Genomic DNA, 7715 nt, shown 5'->3' on the forward strand with positions numbered 1-7715 from the left:
GGCGCGGTGAACGAGGACAACCGGTGCACCAACAAGCACCCATTAGCGGACCCAACCTTGGGGGTGATATGGCCGGGTATTTCGATCAGCTTTCGTTAAGTGTCAATTGGATTGGAGGGACTGTAGGAAATCTAGTACAACATTTGCTTGTGGAGCAACCTCCTCACATGGGGTATCATTACCCAATTTTCCCCAGGTGGAGTGAGTATCGAGGTCAAGGGGGAAATGGAGCCGGTACAAGTGGAGCACGTGATGAAGAAGATGACGATTGATTTCCTATTTAGTTTTTATTTTAATTTTATTTGGTTTGGATTTTTGTGGTTTTGAACTTGTTATGGTTTGTAATACTTTTAAACTATTATGTTACTTTTAGTTGTCTTTTGGTGGCTTTATTTCAGAATTGCTATGGAGTCTCGGAAAGGAAGGTCAAGAGTCGTGTTCGTCTAGACGAGTGTCGTTAGAGTCTAAGAAGTTAAGAGTCAAGACCCACAATTGTAAATAAGTGTGGGGTGAGTCAAGAGAGAGGATAAGTGTAGAGAAGAGTCATAAAATCATATGCTAGCAAAGTCTTAATAAATTAAGACATTTGTTTGAAGTTAAGAGGTAAAGACAGAACAGTTTTCTGTATGTCCAGTACTCACGTCGTGACTCCCTACAATTCACGTCGTGAGTCCAGTTTTCACGGGTTTCTACTTTCCACGTTTTCTCGATTTCACAACGTGGTCCTTCTTATGATTCACGACGTGAATCATGTAGATCACAAAGATGAAGCCCATTGATGCATTTTACCACATGGGTCACCACTTTTCTTCTTGGGATTGTTATGAAGATTATTTTGGCTCGGTTTCTTTACCATTTAATGTGGCGTATGCTTTCCCACATTATTTTTCTTGCTTGGCGATTTCCACCACCTTTGTTAAAGTTTGGAGTCTCGATTCCATATTTTATTGACGCTTATTACATCTTTCGCGAGATCAACATCCACGTTCATGTTTTGAAGAAGTTCCACATTCGAGATGCGCATTTTGTCCACACTTATGGAGTTCGATCACGCCACTATCCCAGGGGAGTCTGTTCCTTTTTCTCCCTTTTTATTGCTTTTAATTTAGTTTATGCATACAATGAGGGCATTGTATGTAATAAGTGTGGGGTAGGAGGTCGAAAAAGTAAATTAGTAAATTGCTAGAAATCTTAGGGAATTTAAAAATTTTCATGGGTTTGAAATAATAATCTAATATTAGTTCTAGTAATAATAATTTGAACTTAAGTTGCTAGTGTTGCATTGGGATGATCCGATAAAGGCTCAAATGTTTAGTTGAGCCAATATACGTTATAGTGCATTTGTGGCCTCCCTTATTCTAGTGAAATCATTGGACAAAAACACAACCTCGCTTAGTTTGAGGGATGCGATATGTTTAGCAGCCTAAACCTGAAATGTATCTAGGAAAATTAATATCTTTAACCAATAAGGGTTGAAGTAAAGCGCCCCTGCTTAAGCATGTAGGTTTTTGAGTGACATAAAAAAGTGAGTACATGTAAAAGAGAGAGAGAGAGAGAGAGAGAGAGAGAGAGAGAGAGAAATTACCAAAAAGTGAAAAATTGAAGAATTTTTGGAGCATAAAAGTATCAAAGTATGAAGATCAAAGGTCGAAAATTCTGAAGTTTCAAAAGTTGAAGATATCAAAATCAAACATAAAAGTTGGTGAATTCAAAGAAATCAAAGATCAAAATATCAAGAAGTGAAGAATTTAAGAGCTTCGTATTGTGGTATCTTCTAAAAGTTGTAATTCTCTAGTTTATGTATGCTTTGGTAGCTTTACAAAAATACCTTGAGGTTAGAAAGTTTTCTGAGGATGGATTCGGAGGGTTGCATAAAATGAGCATTGTTCGAAAGAAGTGGGCGAGTGTTTATGAGGATTGTGAGTATTTAGAATTGAGGGGGGTTACTTACGGAAATTTTAGACACAAATGCATGCGTTGAGGTCTTGGCATAATGGCTGAGTTTGAGTTGGATTGTTCTATGTAATGATGGTGATCAAGGTTTGAATTAATAATTAGATTTGCTTGAGGGCAAGCAAAGCACAAGTGTGGGGTATTTTGATATTGCCATATTTATACATATTTTTAGGCAATATTTATCTACATTTTTATTAATATTTTGGTTATTTGCATAGAATAATGGTACTTATAAGGATAAATTGTTATTTGCAGCCAAAATAGAAGCATTCTCGAAGATAGGGACTGAAACTGACAATATTTGGAACTTTGGAGGCTTGAAGGGAAGAAGGATGAAAACTCAGCAAAAAACGTACTCACGACGTGAATAGTTCATGATTCACGACGTGAGCAGAGTATTCTAGAAGATATGCATCCGGGTGAAAGAGTCCTTGTCGAATACGGAAAACTCGCATTCACGACGTGAATCCTTATGGTTCACGACGTGACCTCGAAAAAAGGAGATATTATAAATTCTCTTGCTCATTACGACTGGGAGAACTTTTGGCGAGAGAAAAGGGTTCCAGAAGACGAATTTCAGCAGAAGAAAAGTCTTGGAAAAAGGTTTTCAACACCAAAAGAGTAGAGGTTCATAATTAGTTTAATTGCTGATACTTGAACATGTTTTATACTTTGATTTGTGTTTGTTTACTTGCTACTATGAGTAGCTGAATCTAGCAACTCTTGTTTAGCTAGATGAAGCTTCTGACATATGGTTTAGTTTAATGACTATTGGATGTGTTAGTTGGTAATTTGCTTGTGTTCGATTTGTTACTACCTAGCATGTTAATATTTGTTTCTTTAGTTGCTTGAATTCATGTTCTGTGTAGTCAGTGAACATTAAATTGCATGAACTTGTTAACCTAGTGAATTAGTGAACACTAAATTGCTAGAGCTACGATCGACCAAAATCTTAGATAGTAATTAAAGTAAATAAATTTAGCTGTGCTAGAGAACATAAATTATGACCATAATGGTGTTTGCATAATAAATCTTACATAGCATACCTATAATCTATAACTGGTTCTGTGTTTGATTGTGTGTGACCATGCATAGTTTTACATGAATTAGTCAAATATTAGTAAATTTGGACTTAAATTACTAATAATATAATATTTGGTGACCAACTTGATAATCCATAAGTGTTAGTTAACCATAAGGAAGAAGTGGATTCAAACTAAACAGGAGTGTTTTTAGTAATTGATTGAATTTGAGTAAAGTTCGTCTGATCTTGTAAAATCAGATAAAACCCTTTTAAGCTGTTAATAATTAGGTTAATTTAGTAGTAAGTAGATTAATTAGTTAACACCGTTCCCTGTGATCGACACCCAACTTACCCAACTATTCTATAATTCGACTAGGTACACTGCCTAGGTGCATTTTAGTTAGTTAAGTTAGTTAGGTTATAAATTATAAAATTAGTGGGTACTTTTGTGCACATCAGGGAGCTTTCTTGGATAGGCACGAAGTGGGAACTCTTGGTTATTCTATCCAATATCACCCAAATAGTGTCTACACCACGAGGAGTCTTTGGTAACTTGGTGATGAAGTCCATCGTTATTTGCTCCCATTTCCACATCGGGATATCAAGAGGCTACAATTTTCCATAGGGCATCTAGTGTTTGGCCTTGACTTTCTGACAAGTCAAACACCTCTCGACGTACCATGCCACATTTCTCTTTATATAGGGCCACCGGTAACTATGTTTGAGATCTCTATACATCTTTGTATCCCTTGGATGAATCGAGAACTTGGACTTGTGCGCATCATCCATCAGTATTTTTCAGGTTCCACAAGTATACGGGACCCACACTCTTCGCTGCAGTGTTAACAGCCTATGACTGTCTATGTCAAAAGTTGATATTTTCTGCACAATTCTATCACTTTTTCATATTTCTTCCTTGACTGCTTCGCTCTAAGCTTGCTTAATCATCTCTAGCGCTGGGGTGATTACCGTCATCCTTTAGCATATGCCCTTCATCAGTGTATTAGTCGTCTTTTGACTTAATGCATCAGCTACTACGTTGGCCTTACCTGTGTGGTAAAGAATTTCACATTCGTAGTCTTTCACTACATCCAACCATTGACGTTGCCTCACGTTTAAGTTGGGTTGATCCATTAGGTATCTCAGTCATTTGTGGTCTATTTAGATGGTGCATCGTACTCTATACAAATAGTGCATCCAAATCTTGAGATCAAAGACTATTGCTCCCAACTTTAGATCGTGTGTTGGATAGTTAGCCTCATGAGGCTTCTGCTGTCTTGTGGAATATGTGATTACTCGACCTTGTTGCTTGAGGACGGCTCCGAAACCCATGATTGATGCATCGACGTATACTACCATGTCATCAACACCTTCTGGAAGGGTTAATACTGGAGCTTTGCATAACCTTTGACTCAAAGTTTTGAATGCCAATTGTTAATCATGACCCCAACGAAAAGTTACTCCCTTCTTTGTTAAATGGGTCATTGGTACCACAATCTTGGAAAAATCTTGAATAAATCTTCTATAGTATCCCGCCAATCCCAGAAAACTTCGTATTTGTAAAGGAGTAGTCGGGACCGACCACTACATTACTGCCTCAATCTTGGCTGGAACTACTAAAATACCATCCTGGTTGACAAGCTGCCCAAGGAACTGGACCTTTCGCAACCAGAACTGGCACTTGGAGAACTTCGCATATAGTTTCTCCCTCCTCAGAACCTCGAGTACTTCTCTGAGGTGCTCCTTATGCCTCTCTTGAGTATTTGAAAAGATCAAGATATCGTCAATGAACACAATTATTGATCGATCAAGCATAGGCCTACACACCTAGTTCATTAAGTCCATGAATGCGGCAGGCGCATTAGTGAGCCCGAAAGGCATCACTACAAATTCATAGTGGCTATACCGAGTTCTGAAAGCCGTTTTTGGTATATCTTCTTCTCTTACTCGCATCTAGTGGTATCCTGAGCGTAGGTCAATCTTGGAAAACCACGATGCTCCTTGGAGTTGATCAAACAAGTCATCAATCCTTGGTAGTGGGTAACGATTCTTCACTATGAGTTTGTTAAGTTCCCAATAGTCGATGCACATTCTATGCGACCAGTCTTTTTTCTTAACAAATAAAGTTGGTTCTCCCCAATGCGAACTACTTGGTCGAATGAATACCCTGTCCATCAACTCTTGAAGTTGATTAGATAACTCTTGCATCTTTGGGGGTGCAAGATGATAAGGTGCCTTGGCTACAGGCGTCGCACCAGGAACTAAGTCGATCCTAAATTCTACTTTTCGCTCTGGAGGCACAACAGTTAGGTCATCTGGAAACACATCAGGGGATTCACAAACTACTAGTACTTCCATAATATCTTCCTTCTTTTCTTCTCGAGTGTCGATTACATAGGCTAATCATCCCTTACAACTATGTTGTATGTATTTTTTGGCCCTTGCGGCGGAACAAAACACTGAACTACTTTTGTAATCTTCACCCCAGATAGTAAGTTCTCCCCCACTTAGAGTCCGAACCCTTACTATCTTTTGCCTACAGTCGATCAGGGTATCAAATTGGTTTAGCCAATCCATCCCTACTATTACGTTTATCTCTTGCATAGGAATATGAATGAGATTTATTGGGAAACTACCGTCGTCGATTCTTAAAGTACAACTATGATAAACCTTTGATGCTTTAACTGTTTGATCATTAGATATTTTTACTCTTAGATGATGCTATAAATCTCTTATACCATTATTAAGGCTCTTTCTAAACTTAAGTGATATAAATGAATGACTTGCTCCAGAATCGAATAACACTAAGGCAAGTATGGAGTTGACTAGAAACTTACCAGCTATGATGTCTGACGCCTCTTTGGCTTCTTCTGCCGTGAACTGAAAGGTTCGTCCCTTTGCCCTTGGAGCCTTAACTCTACCCTGGCGCCTATCAGTTATCCTCAATGTTGCAGGTGTTGGAGTTTGTATTGCACGTGTTGGCTTCAGAAGAGGACCTTTAGCCTTGAAGTGACCTGGTTGGTTGCAATTGAAATTGACACACATGTTCTATTTGCATCCCTGGTATAATGCCCTTCCTTCCCACATTTGAGACACCCAAGTCCTACTCAACAAGGACCATCATGAAACTTTATGTACTTGTTGTAAGTGTTCCCCTTCTGACCTCCAAAACTTGAACCAGTGGATTTGAACTTCTTGGATGTCGGCTAGGACGGTGCCGAAGTTTGTCTCTTCTCCTTCTTCTAGGTCTCAAACTCGATTTCTCTCCTCCTAACATGCTTCTGCATCTCATCTAAGTCTTGTATTGATTGTATGATACAAACTCCCTGATGTCAGTCTTGAGCATGCTCAAATACTGAGACATTTTAACTTGTTCCAAGGATGTATACTCGGGGAAGAACAAAGCACTCTAAGTGAATATCTTCTTGATCTCTGTCACCGATTTAGTTGTCTGCTTGAGCGACAAGAATTCTTGATCTAGTCGCTCCCTTTCTACCATTGGGACATACTCTTCGCTAAACTTTTCAACAAACTGCTCCCTGGTCATTGCACTTTTCTCCACAGGTGAGTAGTCCTTCGTGACGAAGTTACACTAGTCTTTCGCTCCATGACAGAGGAGATTTTGTGCATACCTAAACTTTAGGTTGGTTGGACAAGCACAAATGTAGAAGCATCCTTCTACATCCGAGATCTATCTCATGACAACAATTGGATCTCTGACACCATCAAACTCTGGGGGTTTGGTGTTATTGAACTCTCTATAAGGCATCTCCTTTTCTCTAGGTGAAGCTGCAGCAGTGACAACAGCAGTGGCAACGGTACTAGCAATAACAATATATCGCTCGTCAAACAGGGCAATTAGTTCAGTTTTGATAGATCCGAACATCTCATGAATCATTTCTCTCACGATTGGAAATATTGTCGCCTATATCCAATCGTGTATATTAGTCTTGCTTGGTCCTGACCCTTCTGATCCTTTAATATGTGAGTCTTCAAAGTATTGTCTTTATTTAAATTTTATTTGAATTAGAAGGTCACGACGTGGTAGAAGTACCACCACGACGTGGGGACTATTTTGAGCCAAACCCTAATTTGCGGGGTTGGTGCCCTATTTAAGAGCACTAACTCGTAGGGTTGCCTCATTTAGCGTTATGATACACCTGAGATTTTTCTTGATTTGGTTTTATGATACTTGAGATTTTTACTAAAATAAAAATGAAAAGCTTTGTGGTAAAAATCAGTATGTTACAGCTCCTAAGCCAGAATATCTTGCTCTAGTGATCATTACCACGCGGGAGATATAAATGAGACTAGATTAATACGAATTTAATGTGTTATCTTGGAATAAATTTCAATCTTTTCCAGTCCCTTAGTAACTTTGCAACTTTTCTTGACTCCTATATGGATCATGTGCTTCCAGTAGTATGAGCCCATACTACCTTCCACACTTATCTATACTGGATCCATGAATTGCCCCAATGTTTCTAAGTTACTACACTCCCTTATCAATAGGCCTTTTCACACACCTAGTGTTACAAGGGCCTAATTACTACTTTTCTAGATTTTTCTCCTAGGATTCCTTCCGCTTCATCATGCTACCAGCCGAAGAAGAACTTTTACTAACTCTAACTAATTATCGGACGAATACGATTGCATGCCTCTAAAATCAAACAGTCTGTCCACTGAAAGATCCAACACTTGGACGATTAGACTCAAGTGAGAGCTGCACAATAGC

Source organism: Lactuca virosa, chromosome 9 (assembly GCF_052849685.1).
Source record: "Lactuca virosa cultivar CGN04683 chromosome 9, Lactuca_virosa_CGN04683_v6, whole genome shotgun sequence".
Lineage (NCBI taxonomy): Eukaryota > Viridiplantae > Streptophyta > Magnoliopsida > Asterales > Asteraceae > Lactuca > Lactuca virosa.